The following is a 23,624-nucleotide window of genomic DNA, read 5'->3' as shown; positions in this document are numbered from 1 at the left end:
TGGCGCCGCAATTTGAGCGGCTGGCCAGCGTGCCTACCATGGCCAGCCTTGATAACCATGACCTACTATGTAGATCTTCCCGCGACTATCCGGAAAATTGTGCGGGAAAGCCTTCTACGGCTCAACCCACTTTCCCAGCATGAATCCAACATGAATCTGCTGAGGTCTCTGGTCACAGTGCCTCTAGAAGGCCGGCTGCACTACCAACACACGTGACTGCACCGCTGCCTTTCTCCCAAGGTCCTGAAGTTGCAGCTGCGATTGGCTGCATGTCTTTGCATTTCGCCAACCCGACTGCGACGATGTTCGATGCCCCAAAGACATGTCGTCGCCTAAAGTACATCTCGAGCTTTTATCCGATATACGAACATTCCATAGCAGTACGAGAATTCAGCCACAACTACGACGCGCCTTGTCGTTCCAGGCTGTTATAAACAGCAGCATTTCCTACCTCCTGCCATGATCACTACCACTGCGGCGTCGAAGGTTACATCGCCAGGTACTGCCGCAGCACGCTGCCGCCACGCTACAACCGCCAAGCACCTTCAACAGTGCTTAACAATCGGCAATACAGCCCAGTTTTCCAGTATTCAAATGCTCGGCGTAGATATTACCGCTATACCTGGAACGAGAAACTCCGCGACCAAGCCCCAACTTCTGATCGAAGTTTTACACCTCAACCCACTTTCCATGCGCGCCCTTATCCATCACCCCGGCGGCGCTCCGTGTCACCTCGCCAGGTAAACAAACCAGCCCGACAAATAGGGTGAGGCCGCTGGAAATGTCCTGTACACCAATATCCCTCCTTCAGCTGTAATGCCCTAAAACAAAATTTGTGTATTCATTGACGGTGTGTTCACATTAGCTTTGGTGTATACAGGTGCGACTTTGCGATTTGTAATCAATTTAGGCGGTTGTTGGGACGTAAAGTGATGTTTGAATACTACCGGGCTTCAACGTTTTGCTTTGTGAGTGGAAAGGCTTTGCGGCATCTGGTTGTGTGTAGTGCGGAAGTGTCTGTTGTGTACTTTTTTTCGGCGTCCTATACCCCACGGTGCGCATGACATCATTTTAGGAATGACCGTTTTGAAGTTTCGTGGTGCTACCGTGGACTTCCGAAGATGAGAAGTTCATTTTTACGGCTCCGATTTACCGAGACTTTTTGAAAGCAGCCGTACAAAGAAACTGCGTTTAGTATTAGATAAGGCACAGTAGTTCCAAACTTGTTTGCCATATCCGTCTTCGTGTCCGCTCACTTATTGACCAGGTTTCAGGCAGTGGCGCACCCAGTTCACTCAACATACTTCAAGAAAAATATTATTTTTCATGGTATGATCTCCTTGCATCACGATAGTGCCTCATGGTGAACAATCATCCATCCGTTCCTGCAGCTTTACAATTGGATTGAAGCTTGCCTCATGTGGTCCCGATGAACCCCGTGTCGCTGCTTTAGTCACAGATACTACGAGTGTCCCCGTACCTCCGGCTGCTGATGAACCTTCTCTGCTTCGCAAAATGAGTGCCGATCTGAGCTACCTGAGCGCTTACCTTACCTTATCACCTATGTGTGACCTTTCTCAAGCGAATAGACCAACCTCTCGCCCTGCATCTCGAATTCATCATGCCATCGACACTAGTTAGGCTCGTCCCATCAGTCAAAAGCCATGTCGCGTGTCCCCCTCTGAGCGCCAAGTCATTCATGAGCAAGTGAAGATATTGCTAAGCAAGAAGGTGATACATGAGTCATCTAGCCTTTGGGTAGCTCCTGTCATTCTGGCACGCAATAAATACGGTTCGTGGCAATTTCCTGTGGACTACCGACGCCCAAATTCTGTTACGAAAGCTGACGTCTACCCTCTTCTTCTAATAGATGACGTCCTCGGCTGCCTCTTTGGTACGTTCTATATTTACTTGTCTCGACCTCAGATCTGGCTAGTGGCAAATTCCAGTGGACCCTACGAGTAAGAAAAAAACAATTTCCCCGCTAGGTGATCTTTTTGAGTTTAAATGTACCATTCGGGCTGTGCAATGGGCCTGCCATATTTTGAACACATTATGGACACAGTTCTGCGCGGCGTAAACTGGGACATTCGCCTTTGCTATCTTGACAATGTTGTCATAATTGGGAAGCCTGCAAAAGAACGCAATAACCCTCTCGTTCGCTTCTGATGTGCCTTCTCAACAAAACCGCCACTTTTGACGGGACACCAAACTAGACGCGTCATTCCGTCAACTGAAGTTTTTTTTTTACTATCGAAACCCATTCTACATCGCTTCAATCTGCGGCATGTATTAAGAGAAATTCACTCGAACTCTAGAGGAATCTGCCTCGGTGCAGTCATTGTTCAACACAAACAAGAGCATGTTATTGTGTACGCAAGTTGTACCTTGAGCAAGCCAGAGCAAAATTACACATTCACCGATGAGGAATACTTGCCTGTCGTTGTGCAGCTTTTCCGTTCATATTTGTATGGACGGTCGGTTACTATCGTAACTAACCATCATTCACTCTGATAGCAGAACCTTCGAGACCCATGTGGTTGCCTTCTACGCTGGGCCCTCCGGTTGCAAGAATATGACTGCGGTGGTCTACAATAGCAGGAGGCGTCATGCAAATGCAGATTGTCTTTTTAGGATGCCAGTGGTCACGACCGAAGCTGACCACGACGATTTTGACAATTTTATATATCGGCCCGCGAACCAGCATTCCCCGACCCGAAAGGTTTCAAAGCAGAACCGCAAAAGGGCAGCGGTCTACAGGCCCTTTTTGCCGCCGCCCAAGCCAATGGAGCTAGAAGCCGTTTTATCTGAATAATGGCTTCCAACGGAAAAATAGGTATTCTCATGTAGACTATCGATACCTACTTGTAGTCCCAAAGACTCTTTTCACTTAACGTATTGCATGTTAAGCACGATGATCCGACTCCTGGGCATTTGGGATCGGTTAGAACACTCCACCATGCCCAAGAAAGATTTTGCTGGCTCAGAATGCACTCGACGATTGAAAAATGCATTGTAGTTGCAAGAAACGTCAACGTCACAAACATCCCACCACAACTGTCTGGCTTTCTGCATGCTTTGGACACCCGACAGCTCCGTTAAATTAAGAAGGCATCGACCTCGTAGGTCGGTTTCTGAAGTCCTTGGATTGAAACCTCTGGAATGCCGTCTGGCGGACTACCACACACGTTATTGGGAAACCACCGGTATTCCATCTGGTGCGGCGCATTAAGTGTCACTTTTCTTTCTGATTTCAGTAATCGTACAATACGGGCCGCTACGAATTGTCATCACTGAGGGAAGCCATCTGTTCTCCACTGATGTTGTTGAACAGCTCGTAGGTTTGTGCGCCGTAACTTCCCGAAAGTCGACACCATACCTTTCCCTGACAAATAGCTTGATTCAGTGCATCAAGAGAATGCCTATAAAAATGCTAGCAATGTATGTGAATGGCGGGCTTAAGAACTGTGACACCACACTACCCTTCATCACATAATCGTTTAATGCCGCCAGCATGAGACGACTGGGTGAAGCCCATTCTTCCTGCTGTATGCCAGGCCACGACGCTACTGCTGGTCTTGTCAAGCGGTGAAGATCCTTGCCTGGCTGAGACCCTCTGCCTCAGCGAAGAAACTGTGAGATTCGCCCGCCTACGGTCTGGTGATTCACAAGAACGCTCCAAAATACGACGAGGTGCCAGTCACTGGCGTGTCACGTACCCTATGGACATTTAGTCTGGCTGTGGCATGCAATCCCAGTCGAAAAAAACTACAGAACTGTGTCAAAAATACGACAAAATATCCTGCAGTTCTGTCGTAAGCATCAGATGTTTCTGTAACTCTGTAGTACTTTTCTGTAGTTCTGTAGTTTTTCTGTAGTAAATTTTTGTTGTCTGTAGTTCTGTAGCACTGTTGTGTGGTAAGTACAGAAACGTCTGATGTTACGACAAAATGTTCCGTTGTCACGACAGGTTTCTCGTCAAAAACCGCACAGAAATTCTGTCGTAACATCAGATAATTTCCTGTAGTTTTTTCTGACTGGGATTCAGCGCCGCTATCTACACACAAAGCGTTTGGCTCACTATGACGGCCAATACGTGTTTGTTAAGCGAATGAGTGATTTAACTTATGATATAGTCATTCTGACCGCATCGAGCCGTCGGTCTCCCAAAACCGAACTCTGTCACGTTTATTGTTTGAAGCCGTGTCAGCCTAGCATGATACCTGAACACGCCCAGAGGGCTTCGGCTGAGTAAGGGGGAAATGTCACGCTACTGACAACGATGTAGTATTGGGTGGAAGAAGAGAAGGATGAGGCTTTGGTGTTTTAGGGTGACAGCAGGCCTCACCTTGTTGCGCTGCCACTACACTGTGAATCAACACCCCCTTTATTTCACCGTAACAATATCATCATAGAAAGGGCTGTCCAAACACTTGAAGGCAGACGCTATCACACTGAACGGGCCTCTAGCATCTACTCAGATCTTCGTAATGCTATACCAAGGACTACCCGACCAGTCCTCCTGGCCAATTAAAGGTAAGTGTTTGCACATGAAGCCAACTTTAAACGTAGCTTATGGAGCAAGCATCCGTGACGGCAAGGAACTCCATGCAGGACAGAAACAAAATTATAGTGACCGATCTAATAATCTACAAATGATGCTTCAGGCGACCGGATTGTCCCAGTCAGCCGCTTTGGCCTAGTAAGGCGGAGAAATTCTGGTTTCAGTAATCGGAAAAATGCTAACGCTTGAGCGTGGCTACGGCACACGGCACATCGTGCGCCCCTTGTATACATTTCGCTAGCAACCCCATGGCTCGTGCTTCAAAGTGGAATTTTATTTCCTTGGCACGCGTTCGCTGCAGTGCTCCTGCAATTTCGGGACTGGCGCTAAAGCTTTCCTCGTCGTCGCGGCCCCTACATTGTAATAGAGATGGCAGCAACGTTAGACGCGTAGAGCACATCTCAGGGAAACTCGAGAACAGATTTCATGGACGTGAGATTGCGACCATGAGCCAAGTAAGGCTTTCGCCTTAAAGATACAGGGATACGTAAGCTTCACTTTCGACGTGATAGCGCAATGCCCAAGACTGCGGATCCTTTTGGGGCTCCTTGTTCGCATAACCGTGCTCCGCTGCTCACTCAGACACTAATTCCTCAATCTGTGCTGTTAGTACCTCGCAGGTTCTCATTACCCTGCAGTTGTAAACTACCATATGGTGGCAGAGGTATCTGTTATAAATTAAAATTCGGCTTTGTGTTTTATGCACGGATGATTGGGCCTAGATGGATAGGAATTAGCGTGCTTTTCTCGCGTTTCGAGACTCCCTGTAGGTTTGACTACATCCCTCTTATCAGAGAGAAAAGCTATAGTTGGCAGCTGTTGCCACTTCATGTGGCCTAGCGACGTCACGCGATCCGCCGGAAAACCAGTGCTCGGCCATGTCATCTACCATCCACTCCCTGCCATAACCATGTCTGAAATGTTTGCTTTCCAACGACACCCCCCCCCCCCCCCCCCCCCCCCCACCAACACAATATTCGCTGCACTAAAAGACTGAAATTCAGTGTTCAAACCGAAACCTCAAATAAATGCATTACTTTATCTCTAAAAGCAGTTGGCGAGAACACTGCTGTATATAATAGCACAGACAGGAGGTTCAATAAGACCTTCAGTAAGAAATGAGAGAGTTCATGACGAAAGTACCCTGTCTGCTCTGGCAGCCTTGACTCTGTATGCGCGTTTGCTGTTGCAGGCCCCCCTGGCGGATACCACGGAAAATGGATTGAAAAGATTTACGGTTACAGCCATGAACTGAGTGGCTCCGTTTACGCTGGCAACGACAGGACGATTACCATCGCTGGACTCAACTACGATGGAGCAGATTCTGGTGCAATAGACGCTTCGTTCTACGCGATGTGTATACAGTTTGTTTAGACTAAAAGTCGTCGCCGTCGAGGTAATTCAGTATTCGGGAAACGATTTACCAAAATCGCAACGCAACCATTGTTATGCCGCGTTCAGGGTGATATGATATCATCTAGCATCTATCTACTGGTCATGTAGGCGCATACGTTAAAATAAGTATTTGAAAGGACGAAATTTGTACCTGAAATAAACCTACTTGTCGTTTGAGAAGTCAGACAGATATTCCGTCTTTTTTTTACATAAAAAGTATCTTAAGAAAAGTATAATAAAGTATTCGCTGGTTGAAAAGGCTGAGTTAAAGGAGCTATTAGCTCTTAGCATGAAGTTTCCCTTTAGTGGTTCCTATACTTTTTATACGGAGCATGGTGCGCTGTTAACTCCAACAAATGTGGGTAGTTGAAATATAGGAGCATGTTGGCTTGAAAGCAGATTTTACACGTTGTTTCGGGGAATGTCTCAGTAGTAACTAGTTTCATTGGCGTGCAGTCATGCTTTTAGAACAGTTACTTCTTAAAGTTTTATTTTTTCAGCACATTCATTCTAAATTCTTTGTTCTCTTGACGACAGAATCATCCAAATGAACATTATTTGGCATACCGTAAAATGAGGTTACTTTGTGATGCAGGGGTTACTTTGTGACACGCGCTCGGTTTTCTGTATTTTACATCTCGCGTCTCGACCAGGCGCCGCGGAAATGCTACGAGCCACTCAACAAGCTCGCCTGACATGCCGTGCCACCTACCGGCAGCCAGCCGATGTTCCCGCGCTCCGGAGCCACCCAGACGTCGACAGGTTGAATCGTGTTTTAGCGTCCATCTGGTGAAGCACCGTAAACTTTGTGTGCTTGACCCGTCCGCACGAGAAAACCAGCGAAAACAGCTATGTACTTCTGATGGCTAATATCTAGGCTAAAAGAAACTGTAATATAAATTTAATCAAGTCATGTTTGTATAAGGTTGTAGAAAGGAAACTGAAATATTGCTACTTCGCGGGGTAACTTTGTGACACGCCAATAAAGAAGCCAGCAGGACGGGAAAACCGACAACCTGAAAGAAGGGCAGCTCTTCCTCCGGTATCAGAGCTAGACGACCTAGGAAGAGGTCTTCTCGTCAGGAAGACCGCGCAGAAGAAAGCAGTGACAGCGAATCGTCTTCAGATGGTCAGCATGGAGACAACAAAAAGTGGTTGGAAGGAGATACAAGTGATTCCGAGGTACTCTCCGGAAGTCTTGACAACCTATCAGAAACGGACACTCCTACCACTTCCGTGGTTCCAAATACTAGCAACGTCCCGTGGGTCCCCGGTACGGTTCCCGGAGAAAGCACCTACAAGGGGGATGACTGTCGTAGTAAACTTCGAAGGACAACTTTTCCCGGGAAGAGTGACGGAAGTCAAACCTGAGGGGTACATCGTCAGCACTATGGAGAGGACTAAAAAGAATTGGAGATGGTCGGACCGCGAAGACGCTATTTTATGCTGAAAAGAAGAAATTTTGTACACAATTGAATCCCCTAGGCTAGTAGGCAAGCGAGGCCTCTTTGAAGTAAAAGGTCTTGATTGAGGAGGTACATGTATCAATCATTTTTAATACAGTTGTAACACTGCCGGAGTAGAAACCAATTGTAGACAACGCAAATAAACTTTTGATGGGGTAACTTTATGTCAGCCCTTTTTTTCCCAATCATATTCAGCCAAAAACAACGTTGTCACAAAGTTGCCCCAAACGGCGGGGCAACTTTGTGACAGCTTTTAACCAGAATATTGCCGTTTGTATTAATGATGCGGATTTCTAGAACATACCGTCGTGTGAGGGAAGGCTTTAACAGCGTTATGCCACTATTCATTCGTCTTTATGTTGATAATTGTTCAGCGAGAGAATGAAAACGTGTGAAATCTGTCACAAAGTAACCCCATTTTACGGTATTCTGAATTACTTGTCCTGATTTAGGCATTGTTTTGAGAAACCTAAATGTGATTGAAATAATAAGTTTAGACGTTTTCCAGATTTACTTCTACAATGACGCTATGACCATGTGAATATAATTACTTGAGCAGACAAATGTTTGATTGACAAATGGCATTTTGATCGTAATCAGACAATTTCCGCAGATTGCAAAGTCCTCACTCCATTTTGCAGCAGTACTTTTTCAATATCCATTTTTCTTCGCGGCAAAGAATTTTCCTGTCTTACAAAAAGAACTCTGCCGATAAATTCATGTCTCTTGGATGTTAGAAATGATCTTTATGTGACATATTTGCGTACAATTATTATTACTATGAGAAAGATATGCACTCAAAGGGAGTAGTTTAATTACACAATTTAATTGGCTTCTTTTAAACGTAATCGAAACTTTGAAACCTTTCTGAACTTGCGTGTTCTCTCTTCCTGTAGCATTAAAGGTAGTGTTTACAAGTCTATGAGTAGATTGTGATTTTATTTGATGTTTGATTATCAAAAGTACATAAAGGTGAAGCTAGCGGTTTTCATTTATTCCATGGCGACATTATTCAGACCATACAAAGAGCCTCTTCAAAACATGTATAATTCTTGATTAACACGACACATGGAATATTAACCTAGGCATTCTGGGAATTCCTTACGATATATTTCAGAAGTTCGCTTCCTAGATTTAACGTTTCGCCTAAAAGCGTCATATTTTGTTTTGAAAAGCATAGCGCCTCCCATAGAAAAATGTCCAGTTTCTTAATGGCTCGTTCTTATGATACAGAAAGCAAATAATGATTTGTGGCGAGAGCTTTGCATTACAGGGCTATAGACAGAACATTAATAAAGAAACAGTTAAATAAAACGTTGAAAGGAAAGGCGTTGCGGAAAAAGTAACAAAAAGTAACACAAAATTGGTTCCAACTCAGAACGCCAAATAATACTTTCAATTTGCAAACAAAGGAGAAATACGTGCAACGTTTTAACAATTTGCAACAGTAAGCCTATGAGACGCCGACAATGATCGGTAAAGGACACTAAATGACCAGAGGTAGTTATAGAAAAGCCTTGAAAGAATGAAGTATTGAAGAACACAGAAGGCCTGACGAAATCAGAACGGAGGCGAACGTTGTGGGCCAGAGAAAATTCTGGAGGTACCAAAAGTAACACGCGACAAGATGATGCATAAAGATCTTCATTACTATTGAATACTGCATTGTCGAACTGGCCAAGCGAAAGTGGAAGAGCTGAATTATGAGCAATAATTAAGAGTACATTTAAAATATTATGGAAGGCATAGAGAGACAATATCAAGTTACTTTAATGTAGCACAAAGGCAAACCCGCTATAAGTATATATGACTTTGGACATTTTTAAATGACATTTAACAGCACAATATTTTAAATTAGGCTTCTTTATGCTGGCGCCCTCAATATATCGTCATTAGAGTTTTTTTTTCGAACTTATTCCAGGTGCAATGTCGTCGCGAATATGTTAATTATGTAAACCCTTCTCACCTAACTGATATTTTATATCGCTATTGAGAAGACGTGCAGCTGCGTGTCGTTTGAGCTCCGGATATGCTCCCGTTAACTCCTTTTATAGCTGCCTAATTGGAATCAGATTTCTTTCCACGAAAGATGTCACAATACTTTGCTGCACGTAGAGACAGTCCGAAAGCATTGCTTGTAACGAAGAGAATCCTCCTTTTGCGCACCGCTACAATAAGAATATCCACAACCTTCCACTGAAGAACTGAAATGCCTTTTAAAATAATGGCTAGAAAGAACACAAATAATAGTAATGGGTTAATGAATAGCGCAGCATCAAGGCTTCACATCAAGAAAATTAGTCCAGAGAACAACATAGGTGTCATAAAATTTTGCGAATTATATTCGCCTTTTAATTAATCAGGAACATGTCATTCTACCCGCTGTGTAAAATATTAGGCCATTTTAAATAGTGCGAAATGAGATATATTTGCTTTTTGGCGAGCACAAAAATGAATGTTTTTTGCTGAGGGTTTATGGTTTGGTTTATTGGGGTTTTTCGTCCCAAAGCTACTCAGGCTATGAAAGATGCGGGGTGAGTGAAGAGGTTTAAGCTTCAATGCAGACCTATTATATTAAGGTTTCCATTTAATCTTCATAGAACCAAATCTTCATCCGCAGAGGCCCACTTTTTTGCCCAGTACGCTGAAGCCGCTCCGACCGAAATGAAAGGTGACGAGCTGCCCGATGAGAATGACAGGTATGTACCAGCGGCTCTGCGAAATGTACATGAAACCTTTCTTATGTTGGATCAAAATTCTGCGCCTACTTAGTTAGAGAAATTGCGTGAATTCCATTTAGGGTGCTGTGCGTAACAAACAACTTCACCGAATGCAAATTCTTTTCTAATGTGGTGAGAAATTGCAGGTTTATAATATATTTTTTAGGAGAAAAAAATCGTCTTTTTCAACAACCAGCTAGTGACGAAGGTCAGTTCTGCGGCTGGGGACGTATCTAGTAGGAGCTTTATCTAGACATGCTCCTGGAGTCGATAATTATGTTCTTTCCTGGGTGTTTTCAAAATACATGAAGGGAAGCGCGCTTTTGCTAATACAGGGCCAGTACATTAATTGCAAAGGTCGTGTCTACATGAGCCTTGCCAGAATTGCAGACTGGTGTTTTCAGCTTGCAAAGTATGCTCTTAAATGTTTGGCTGCTAGTAGCATGACAACTGTACCGTTTTCACGCAGATCGTTTTCTTTTTACTGTAGCAACCTACACTATCTCAGCCTGCACATGTTGAAATGATATGAAATATTTGCGGAACTCCTGTGGATATACAACACTAGTACTGGCCAGCGCTATCAGCATCTTCAACACATTACGTGCCATATATGTAGTCCACAATGTAGTCCACAAATGTACATGCTGCGCCCTTGTTGTCGAATGCATGAGATGTGAGGTAAACCATGCTTTATGGGTAGGTACCGGTGCTGGGTAGATCGATTTTCTTTCATCCCTTGACATAAATGGTGATTCTGCACACGAAAATGTTTGCCAATTTTTGTTGACTTTCTTGGCTCGCAGCAACGGTGTCCTGAAGGCCTACAGGAATGCCACGCTGCAGCTGACGCTACCTAAAATTATCACTGCCTATCAAGCTCTGGGGATCTACAGTCCACGGCATAAGGTAAGGAGCTAATCCAAATGGCGGAAGCCTTTTTTGAGGCAAAAGTCTTTTAGTAGCGCATGACTCTGTGCTTTTCGTTCGCGAGAAGTGTCTCATTTCGTATCTTCGTTCTCCTTGTCTGGCGTCATGCCAACGCGGTTGCCATGAAGAACGCCATCGATGACGTCATGACACATTCTATCAACAACGTGAAGGTATAAGAGAAGACGGCGGCGCGATGAGTCGTGGAGAGAGAGCTGTAGTGCGACGGGAAAAATACCTGAAAGGTCGTGCGCGTCGAATCCTCTTCGTGGGCTTCCTGCTTGTGTGAGAATGTCGCAGGGCTATGAGAACGTCACGCGGTACGAGCGACGCCATACGTTCAATCCCACACTTGAATGACCACTGCAACTAACAGGCGCCAGGAAACGCTGAGGTCGGAGCCTTTATAGGCTCATAAGTGTGCGTCCGTGAGTTTGCCTGTCAGCAGAAAGTGTCGCACGTATGAATAAACATTATAAACTGTTTAATGTCGCACTGACAAATCATTTAACTGGTGCTAAAGAGTCAGTGAGCTGTCATCCACAATACATTAAAGATCGTGAAAAATACTCAACAACCACTGCGCTATAAAAGCTTTTGCCGCACCACACTTCATTGGTCCAAAATGCCTCCTCCAAATTTTTCATATTTCATCGCCTACAGCACTATGCTGAAAAACTGAAAATTGTTCTCATAATAGTTTCTTTAAATATTCTCAATCTGAACGCAATAAAATTAATTTTATTGAGCATATACATAAAGCTAGAGCATAAAAAAGTGATATTTCAATCAACGTGGTACTAGTTTTAGCAGGATTACCCATTTGCAGAATATTACCGGATACATTGGAACTACTGAGGGAAACACAGAAATATTGTGAGTATGTGCTATTTCTTGAGTTATGTATATATCATTATTTTGTACAGATAGACAATTTAATTCCCCGGAATAGCTAATTATTACGCAATTCGGGGCCATAAGACAACAAAGATGATCTGTAGGCAATGAATTAGCAGACTGCTGTGGCATTCGACTAACTCTTAGTGGCTGTAAGAATCTAGAAACAACTCGGGAAATCCGCAGCGGCTAAAAGGTTATTAGTTGTCTTAGGTCGCCGAACTGCAAAATTCCCAGTGCTTTCGGCATCGCTCAAGTCAGAGCAGAAAATAATACATCAAGATTTCAGATTGAAAAACGACTATTAATATCTAGACTTTACTGATCTGGAGCTGTAGACGAGAGCTGCAATTAGGCGAGATGCCAGTGGGCGCATTTGAGCTCAAACAAGTGTAAAAACACGCTCTATGGCACAGATAATTAATAAATAGGCAGGAACAAAACAGGGGGCTGAGCCAGCACCAGAGCGGACATCGCCCGTGGTTTTCATCCTGCATCTAAAAGGCAACAATGATGTCTACCCTAATCCTACATCCTAATCCTAATCCTACATTATATCATCCACGTTAGCCAAACGGATTGGTGAGTGATATGGGTTTTGTACCTTTATTCTTTATCGCATAAATGCAACCTTAAACTTGCGCTGCTCCAAGAGTGGGATGATGCACTAATGATCAGAAAGGCCAACATGCTTGTAGATTATGCTCCTTTTTCCTATTAGTTACTTTCGCGCCCGTCGGCTGGGTCTGCAGCACATGTCCCTTTGTTGCCAACTTGTGGAACTATGCAGACAGAAATCCCGTACAGCGCTTTACGGAAGGCGTAGTTAGAAATGATATTCAGGGGCTGCTCGCTGGGTTTACGAGAACTGAAAGCAACTTCCAAAACTTAGGGAACCGGCGAGACATTCAATGCGGGCGAGTGAATAGGTGAGGGGCGGGGTGGGGGGTGAAGAGCCGTCCTCTGTTTGAGCGTGTACTGCATTGTGCGAGGCTGTTGATTCAAAGCAGCTTGTATCATAAAGACGGGTTTAGTGGCAATCCAGAACATAGCCTGCTTGTTTTTAATTTAGGAGGTGAGCCATGAAGAGTTACCGAAACTTGGTGCTGTTTTGGAGCGAAATACTACGTGGAATACCTCAGCCTGCTGAAGTTGTTCCTGTTTCGGACCTCATGCCGCGGTTTAACCTTCCGCTCTATCCAGCGGATCTAAACACCTTGCGAAGGGTGCTCATAAAAAAACAAAGCGAGTCATTTTGACCAAATGTTTTAGGCACCTAGACAGGCTCACTGTCACAGCTGTAAGCATTTTTTCACCATAAGGTACCTTCATTGTAATGGAGTAGGAGAGTCGGGATTTAACACCGGTTGCGGGTGAATGCGAGAAAAAAGTGCATAATTAATCGCAGCAAAATTATTCGCTGATATGGCGCTGCTGACGCCAATATATATTCACTTCAAGCACTTGAAACAAAGAGGGGAGGCTGTAAGATTATTTTCATACAGTTCAACAAGCATCAATGCGTAGTTTGGGGGCAAAATTTCTAACTGAACGACTCATAGGTTATGTATTAGTAAAGTATCCGCTTGAAGAAACTTCAACTTCTCATTTTTATAAGGCATACAATAATAATATATATATTTTATGTCGCATGAGGTCTTGTAAAAGGCGTTTTATATTAACTTTGTTTCCGGTTGTGATCGCACTTTTGTCAAAAGCACGTTGGCTGCATTTTCCCTCAGTAGCCACGACACAAGAAAAAGGTTTTCGAGAGTTCATGTTCAGCGTCCTGCATAATAGGTCTCAAACCGCTTGACAGCTTCGATAATGGCCCGAGTAAAAAATGAAGAGCATAGTATGCTACTGTCACGTAGTGGCCACAATGCCGTTGGCGATAATAGAGGCCACTGGGGTTGCACTTACTCCAACCCTTCATTGAACTGTATTGCGCCCGCAAAATAACTAAGCAATCGGCGGCGGAAATAGCAGCAAGCGTGCTCCGGGGTCGTGCGCCTACCAATGCCCGACGCGTCCGTCAAACTCAATTTAAAGACGGCGAAGAAACGTCTAGATAAAACCGTAAAGGTGATTGCAAGAGAAAGGCAATGGCTACACGGTATGAAAGAACGCCGAACAAGGGCTGAGGGGGAGGGTAAGTTCACAAGCCGAGCCAACGTTTCGACAAGTGTTCTTGTCGACATACAAAAACAAGTCCACTTGTCGAAACGTTGGCCTGGCTTGCGAACTGACCCTCCCCCTCAACCCTTGTTCGGCGCTGCATTATGGTGCGTATGACTTCCCAACGTGTTCTGGAAGTGTAGTGATTTTAGAGTAATAATACATTTAAAGGTATAAATAGTTTAAATCAAAAATGAACTTGATCGAATCAGAAGGCTCGGTAGAAGGCGCCAGCGCGTCTGCTCTAAAAGCAACTGTATTGCGTAACTTCTATTTTATCATCATCATCATCATCAGCAGCAGCAGCAGCAGAATTTCCAACATGTCGTTGGGGGTCCACAGACGAAAAAGCAGGTGAGAAACAGCTTATGGGTGCCTGGGGCCCGTACAAGGCAACAGCATATAAAGCATGTGTGTGCATTAGCATCTAAGACAAAAATAGCCGTTTATTTTAGTGTACATGTTAAAGTTACAAGCCAAACATACACAGATCACAAATATGGCTAAAAAGGAGAAGTTACAAAGAAAAGTGAGCATCAAGAAAATTTCACTATGAACAAATCAGCATAAAAAAAGCAGCCGTCATCAGTAAGGTAACAAAGAATTCGCGTATATATTTCCGGGTAGCAGTAGTCAAATGGACACCATGATTTAAATATTTATTTAGTAAAAAAGGTAACCTGTATTTGAGGGACTGCAACATGTAGTCAGTGCGCCTGTGAGGACTAAGCCACTTATCAGAGCGGGTACCCTACGGGTACGGTGGTCACCACTATACACTGGTAAGTTGGATAATGATTCAAGAAAAGTTTTAGGCATACTGCTGGCAAACAAAAACAGTAAATAAGACGGATATCATACACTGTTTTGACACTTACTATTCGGTGTCGTGAAAATAGTTCCTTAGACGGGTATATGTAAGTACACTGGCAATGTAATGGAATGCTTTCTTTTGTAAACGCAATACGTTGTCAATGTTCCTCTGCATGGTGGTGCCCCACACCAATGTACAATAGTTAACGTGCGAGGAAAACAGAGCGTGGTAAACTTGCAGTTTTGCTTTTTTATGGAGAAAATGGCGACACCGCGAAAGCCCTCTAGTGGCTGATGAAAGCGATTTGGAAATGGATTCAATGTAATGCGTCCATGTCATATGAGTAGAAAATGTTATGCCAAGAATTTTATGTTTATCTACTATATCAATCGATGAGTCGCCGAGTATATTGCGGTACACGCACCTGTTTGTTGCTGGCCACGAACATTATTGCTTTGGACTTATTTGTATTTATTGTCTATCCATTTCTTTGGTACCAATCCACACGTTCAGACGGAGCCCTCTTCCCTTTGATGACAATTTCGTTGGTATCTTAGCCACAAACAAAGAGGCTGGTGTCGTCGGCATAAAGAATGATTGAAGCGTTAATGTTTTCGTGAACAATGTCTTTAATGTATACGTTGAAAAGAAGAGGTCCTAACACGCTAGCTTCAGGGACACCGGAAGAGATAATTCTGGGATCATTTTTAACCAACTAAAGGACGAGGCACAGGGAAGAAGAGGACAGAGAAGGCTGGACTAACAACTGAATGTTTATTGAACGAAAAAATACAACGAAGACTATTTCTTCTTACCTTTAGGAACCCTTACCAGCTTGCCCAGTCGTCAACCTTGTCGAATTATTCTGGCAGATAAGTTATATTCTAGTGAAACACATTGTTCCCGATTTTGAAGGTATGACTCAATCGGTGAAAAAGCAAAGCCACGAATTCCGTATGTGTGAAGTTTACTTAGCAATAAACTATGGCTTAGGTAGTCAAAGGCCTTACTGCAGTCTATAAATGTGTTGCGTTGTGTTGGGTTTAATGGCGCATAAGCAGCTCAGGCTATCATGCGCCAAGCACAAGGTTGTAAGCGGCATACACTATTTATTTTAGTTTCCGTAAAACATTTGCTTCCTTTAAAAAGCTAAGAACACACTATAGAACGACAAGTCCGCTTGCACCTAAAATCAAAGCTTGATAAAAAGGAATGTGGTCATCGTAAAATCGAGTAAAATACTGTTTCCTTAGCATTTCAAATCTTGTGCATGAAGATAAAATGTGGTTTATGGTGAGTTCTTGTCCGCATTCTTCACACAGAGGTTTGTTTTCTTTTCTCAACAAAACAAAAAATTGTGTGTCATGTGTGTGTGGCCAATGCGGAGACGGCATAAAATCACTTCTATAAAACGTTCTTGATGGCGACATGATTTCCATTCCCCTAAAGTGGGCTTCACGAACTGCAGTTTATTATTTACCTGCCTACTCCATGATGACTGCCATTCGTCCTTTAGTTTGTTGTGCACCAACATCATGCAGTCTCTGTATGACATATCTATGTTCTTTATTCGTTTTCCATGGGCCTGGGCAGCGCAAAAGTCTGCTCTCTCAGTGCATCCAATGCCGACATCACTGGGGACAAAACAAAACGTTATTTTATGTCCTCGAGCAAAGGCTGTTGATATGTTGTGTATGATTTCCCCGAGTAGAGGTGCAACTGCATTTTTGTGGTGAAGGGCTGTGAGAACACTTAGGAGTCTGTGTATATAATACTGCTTGTAATGCTATCGTTGACTATGTAGCTTACAGCCACTGCCAGAGCATAACATTCTTCTGTAAAAATACTTGCACACTGAGGTGATCTCTCAGTTTTTTCCCATTTTCCATGCACTGTTGCACTTCCAACTTGTTTTGTTGTCTTGGATCCATCCGTGTAAAATTGTGTGCAATTGTCATACTTTTCTTTAAGAGCTAGACATTCTTGCAGTATGTGTTCATGTGGTGTTTTATGTTTAGAAAACTGAGTTAGTGTGAAATCGCACACAACAGGAAGGCTGTACCATGGTGGCAGTGAATTTTGTCTTAATGCAATATTGAGGAGGGTGTTTAGTATTTCTAATTATTTGCATTTATCCTCAAATCGAAGTAACAAGGGTTTGATTGGCTGAGGCCTATTGTTGGCCAATATTCTGGAGGCACATTTAGTGACAATGGGGTAGCATATATGTTTTGGTAGGCAGCGTATTTTCAGGATATATAAAAATGTGAGCATAGTCCTTCTAAGTTCTAGGGATGGTTCGTTTGTGTCTACATAAAAACTTGGGATAGGTGATGTCCTATAAGCGCCAGTAGAAAGACGCAAACTAGAAATATGTACAGGGTCCAAGCGCTTCAGATATGATGGTCTTGCTGAGCCGTATACAATGCAACAATAGTCTAGGCAAGAGCGAATGACTGAGCGGTAGATGAGCAGAAGGCACGTCCGGTCAGACCCCCAGTGTTTGCGTGAGAGGACTTTGAGTATATTCAGCGATTTGGAAGCTTTCTTTTTCAGGACGTTTATGTGAGGAAGGAAAGAGAGCTTGCTATCAAAAGTTAAACCTAGAAATTTGTTTTCGTGTTTTACTGGTAGTGTGATTTCATTCATGTAGATGGTGGGGTCAGTGTGCAGTTCTCGTCTAAGAGAAAAGAGAACAGCCACAGACTGTTGCGTGGAAAGCTTGAAGCCATTTTTATCTGCCCATGATGCCAGCTTATTTACAGTTAGCTAAATCTGAGTCTCACATGTTGCTACGTTTCATGATGTGCACGCAATATGCAAGTCGTCTACGTAAACTTAGTAGATAATGTGTAGTCTATAAATATCCCGGGTATAAGTTTATTATCTTCAAAATTTTTAATATCATCTCTATTTGTATGAGCAGCGCTGTTTCTGTTTACTTGCCTTATCGAAAGCCATGCTGGTATTCAGTGAGTATATTATGCTTCTAAAAGCAATTATTGATACGTGTGAACATTATTTTCTCTAAAATACAGGTAGTACAGATATGGGCATGAATTAACTTACGTCGTTTTTCTCGCCCTGTTTAAAAATGACAGAAACCTTCGCCATTTTCATATTGTGTGGAAAACAACCTGACTCTAGAACTAAATTAAATATGTACTCCAGATATGGCGCAATAATATCAATTGCATATTTCACGGGTCTTGCCTGGAGACCATCAATATCAATAGCATTATAGTTTTTTAAATTTGTAAATTTTCTACACATTTCCATTTGATCGGTTGGTTCAAAAAATATTTACTTACATTACTTTTAAATATTACTTAATAACACTTAATAATTATGAATGTTACTTATTACTTGTGCCCTTAGCTGAAATAGCTTTGAACAGTTTCAAGGACGGAACTGTAAATTATTAAAGCAGTGGAGATTTACTCAACCATATTCGAGAATTACCTCATACATGTCACATTGCCACCAGAGCTGAGGTGCAAGGGCAAGAACAAATAACTGGGGATAAATTAATAACAGAAGGTTGTATAATGCTCCCACGCAGACGGCAAGCATATACCGTGCCTTAACAAAGAGAAATAAGGCAACGAATAAGACAGAAAGAAGTTTATACGAAGGTGCAACCCAAAGAATGTCACTTGCAAGCTTGTGTCCAAGAACCTTATGCGCAACAGAAAAACGTGTATGTAATTAAGATAGAAATTGGCAGCTGGCGTAGGGCGAAATGTGATCGCAGGTGTGCACGAAAAGTGGACTTAGTAGATCTTCCACCTGCGCTTAACGCTAGGATGATTTAGCGGTATATTACGGATGGCTGCCACAATAAAGCCAAGGGCGCAGGATGATTTAGCGGTATATAACGGATGGCTGCCACAATAAAGCCAAGGGCGCAGTCCGTCTTTGAGCCACCCATGATAGCTACTTAAGGGTTAGAAATCTCCATGTGTCATCTATAGTACCTAGTTCTTACACCCTGAGCCAGTTCCCATTTTTTTGGTAAGGTTGAGCTAAGAGATAACATCTCTTAGGTAGTCAGAGGATCAGTAAAAAACTCCTTTGACGCAGTGAAGTCCTCCATTCCGATACGCTGTGACTAAAGGAATCGGCGTCTTGCCTTTCGCTGCTTTCGTAATAAGTAATACAGGAATGCCTGCCTCAAATAAGCAGTAAAAGGTGAAAACTTCTGAAGATGTATATGTCTCGAATACGAAGTAAACGGTAAGAAGATGTAACATGTTTAAAAAATTCCAAAAGCAATATGAGTGTTTTTATGATAAATTTGGTAAGGAGAAAATCTCTTCGGGCGCTTGCAGCCAAGAATGTGCGGCAGAGATATTACTGCATAAAAAGGAATAGTGCTTTACCAAGCGGATACCTGCTAGTCTCTCTACAAGCGAGAAAGTAGACGTCATGCTTGCCACACACTATGAGCTCCACACCAGTATGTTTTCTTCCTATCTGAATGTATAATTTGTGGAGAAGGAATTATATAGGTGCACAAATTTAGGCATAGAATAGAAGGAAACGATTTGATTTCAATTTATGATTAGAATATTTGTGGTCAGAATCGAGATGGATTGTGGGGACACGAGTATACCGTTGTAAAGAAATGAGAAAAACTTGTAATATTTGCTGTATTATAATTTGCGAAAGGTGGCCGAGAAATCCCAAATGTTAGGGCCCTCAAAATAACCGGTATCGCTAAAAAGGAAAGTATATAGCAGTATCATCTTGCCGGTACTCACCTTTTGGGCTGAAACGTGGAAGCTAACTGAAGGGTTCCACTTAAGTTGGGAACAAAGAGAGAGCTATGGAACGATAAATTTTAGGCTTAATATTAGAGATAGGAAGCGCGCAGGGTGAAGTGGATCTGAGAAATAACTAGATTTATGGACATTCTCATGGAAATCAACAATGAGAATTGTAAATGGGCAAGAGATGTAGTGCGAAGAGAGGTTAACCGAAGGTCGCTAATGGTTACAAATTGAATTAAAAAAAAAGGGAAGTGTGGCAAGTGGCAGCATAAATTTAGGTGGCCGAATGAGATTAAGGAATTCGCAGCTGTCATGTGGATGCAGCTGGTACAGGACCGGGAAAATCATAGTAATATGGGGCCTTCGCCCTCAAGGGGGTGTGTTTGAACCCTTGCACAGAGATGCTTGTGAATATTGTTAGGAGCGCCGCCAAACCCATGCACAATTCATGAGGCTATTCGAAGTTTGCAACAATTCAACATGGCTGTATGGGTTTTGCAGAAATACTTCGGATTTGCGCCCATTCCCGCAGACTTCGAGCTGCCCAAAGAGTAAGCCTTGGGGAAGCTGTTCTCCCGAGTCAGCTACGACCGGGCGAGCGAAGTGGTTCTCATCGACAGTGCAACAATGCTGCTCAAAGACTTTGAGAAAAACGACTATTGCCCAGGTGAGCGGAACATTGCGGCGTGATAGTGGAATTCGGTTCGTTTTCTTTCTTGTCTTCTGCACGTTGACTCTTTCAGGTGCCCGTTGATTTGGTGGGCGACGCGCAGTGGACACGAACAGACGACGGGCGACGAGCAAACTTCTTTAAATAACTCTTTAAACTGTAAAAACACAAATTCAAGAAAATATTTACTGAAGTGAGACGCGACTATATTTCTAAACAAACAATTGCTCGCAACTAAATGCAGCTTCACGGACCAGAGCGCTAAACAACACAGGAGCTCATAGCTCTCTTATCACGGCTTCTAAAGCCGGGGCCCGCCTGCTATCGCAGTCTTTTCCTGAACCGGCAGCCCGAGCGCTGCTTGCTTCTAAATAACTACGCCCAAATATTCAGAGCATGGAAGGAGCCCAAGCACCATAGCTGTCGTTAAGCTAGGTCCCTCTAACTCGGTCTGCCAATATGTCCTCCGACGTTCCAGAACTCGATAGGGTGCCTCGGATTTCGCAGCCAACGCGAGCCGCCTCGCATCGTTCGCAATGTGAGCATGCAGTAGAATCCATGCTAGGGAGACCATGCCTTCTCGCCCATTCTAGAGGCCTCGCGCCGCTACTAATTTAGTATCCCGCCGAACAACCTGGCACCTTCATCGAAGGGCAGGACGACTCCACGGTCGAGGTCCTGTAATAGGACGTGTTTCCTTCGAGAAGCGTCTCAATCTTTCCATATGCGCGGCTTTCTCTGGCAGGTGGGACTACACATTTCTAAAATTACTAAAGCGGCGTTAAATGATGTTTATAGTGAACCATCAATGCCAATTATGCAGGTGAGGTAAAACAATACTATTTTACAGAGAAGTGAAAAATGCAGATAAAAAGCTATCACTTTTGTTAAATTTTTTTACCGTATGCAATTTTCTTTAGTGCTTTGCAGATGTTTATTCCCTAAAGTAAACCAGCATTCACGTATGCTGTTGCGAGTTTCGAATTTGTGGACATCAGTAGTAACAATATTGAAAGTAGCGAAGGCAAATTTTAGCCTTTGTGTCGCATCTGCTCTTTCCCATCCCTCCTCGCTTTCCCCTGAAATGGTATCCCGAAGATTTGGCTGTTGACACAAGTAGAGGAAAGCGTTTCACTCTTATAGGCTCACTTGCTTTTTGGCGATGCATTTGCGGCAAAGCTATGACCGTTAACGTAGCAAAGAAAGGAGACAAATATGTCGAAAAAATGTCCAATTGAATCCGTTTTTCTTCATAACATCGTAACCATGCCCTCATCATGCGGAAGTGGGCATGCAGACGTTCAGCATTATAGAAATCGAATCTATGAAACGTGTGTGGCATTCTTCATATACCGGGAAGATTTATCCTTGCGCGTTTTTGCTTCACATTAGGTATAGGCTTGATATTGTTGCAATAATACGACCGCATATAGCTATGACCCGTACTGTAAACGGAATTCAGCGTTACCTTGAGCTGGTTGCTTACACTTCCCACGCTTGCTGGCAGTCGCAGCGGAAGAGCGATATAGTTCTAGTTCGCTCGTAGAAGACGCTATCGCGAGCGAGGACCCTGCAGTATTATGAAGCGCATAGTTTCAAAATATGGATTCTGGTTTTGGACAAACGTCCCGATTAGGTTGCATTGAAGTGCTGTTCACTCTGTCATAATTCCTCCACAGCCGGATCCACGCTTCGGCCTAGTCCTAACAAGATAGCATATGTGGGCACGCGCATTTAAATAATTAGTGAAATCCGCTGAGGTGCTCCCGCCAACTTCGAAGTTCTCAGCGGTCTCCCCGCATCCGGGTATATGATCTTCGCATGGGGCGCTCTTTTCCCCATTTCTCATTTTTACTACTTTTGGGGAAACACAAAGCCGTAGCTGCCACAATCTCTGGGCTGTCGCTCTCACAACTGCCGCTCCAAAATGAGGTGGCGCTAATAAAAAGCTTTAGGGGACGCTTAAGCCTCGCCTGAAGTGTAGACGCGAAGAGCCTTGAACACTGCTTTTTATTGAGTGAATTTTTAATTGTTTTGATTAAATCCTTTCCATTTTTAAAATATTACTGTATTATCAGTATACATCGCAAACTCACGTTAGTAAGCAATATGTACCCCAATGGTTTTATAGGGCGGCTCTCTAACGTGTGCTTGCTACCATCGACCCTTCGTGGCCTATTTTCTGCATGCAGAAAATCTGGGTTGGAACCCCGCTGGCGACAAAGTTTTCATTGTTTATATTTGACAGTTTCATTTTGAACGTTGATGTTTTAATCATCCCCATTAGCTCAAGTGGTTGTGTTGTTATAATCCTGTCAAACAATAGGGATGTTTCCGTGTGAAATGTCTTAAACGCTAACGCCGACAACTATACTGCTACTACTACGACACAGGCGGCTTTTCGGTCCAACGAGCAGTGTACGCTCTGCGTAATAGTTCCTTTCTACATATTATGTCTGGCCAATTCGTCACATTCTAGGCGTCGTACGCATGTGCTAACAATAGCGAGTGCTCACAGGACATCCGCCCCCTCACTTCAAGAGGATTTCGCTCCTTGAAGTTGGGGTGACAGAGGATTTCTCCTCAAACATTGCTAACAGAACCTTAAAGGATAGTTGAAGTTTTCGTGTGAGGATGCTCAGTGCACATTCCCTTATTTTCATCTTCAGTTCGCATTACTGGGCTCTCTTATTGCGTTTATTCTTCATTTTACGTAATATGACAGTAATTCGCATATGTTATGTGAATCAAGCTGCACGTTTCCGGTGTAAACGTACCATCTACCATTTCTTTTCATAGCCCTGTATGTCTTCCAGAGTAACTTGAACCCCTTCTGTTTCACTTGAAACTTCAGTCCCATGTGCTAATAACGAAATGTTTTAGTGCCGTATACAGGTACGTATCCATTGTGTAATAGAAGCAAATGCAATAATAATTGAGGCATCGACGCGCACGTGTCACATTTCGTCGTCCATAATATCGGAAACACGCCAGCAGTACACGTCTGTGAGTATCTCTCTCATAGCCGAATAGCGTCCTAAAGACTTGCTTCATGCGTTTATCATTTATTATTGCCGAGACACGATAGCACTTAGTACAAGTGTTCGGATTGAGAAAAAGTTTCAAAGAGCGGGCGAGAGTTAATCAACAATGTAAAGCTATAAGGAGTCCATCGAATTTTAGGGTCTGCCTTTCAGGCTGAGGACGGACGGATATAC

The sequence above is a fragment of the Amblyomma maculatum genome, chromosome 10 (genome assembly GCF_055883805.1).
Source record: "Amblyomma maculatum isolate TAMU_Amacu chromosome 10, ASM5588380v1, whole genome shotgun sequence".
NCBI classification, from domain to species: Eukaryota; Metazoa; Arthropoda; class Arachnida; order Ixodida; family Ixodidae; genus Amblyomma; species Amblyomma maculatum.
The sequence above is the reverse complement of the archived record's forward strand: the minus strand, read 5'-3'. Positions refer to the sequence as shown.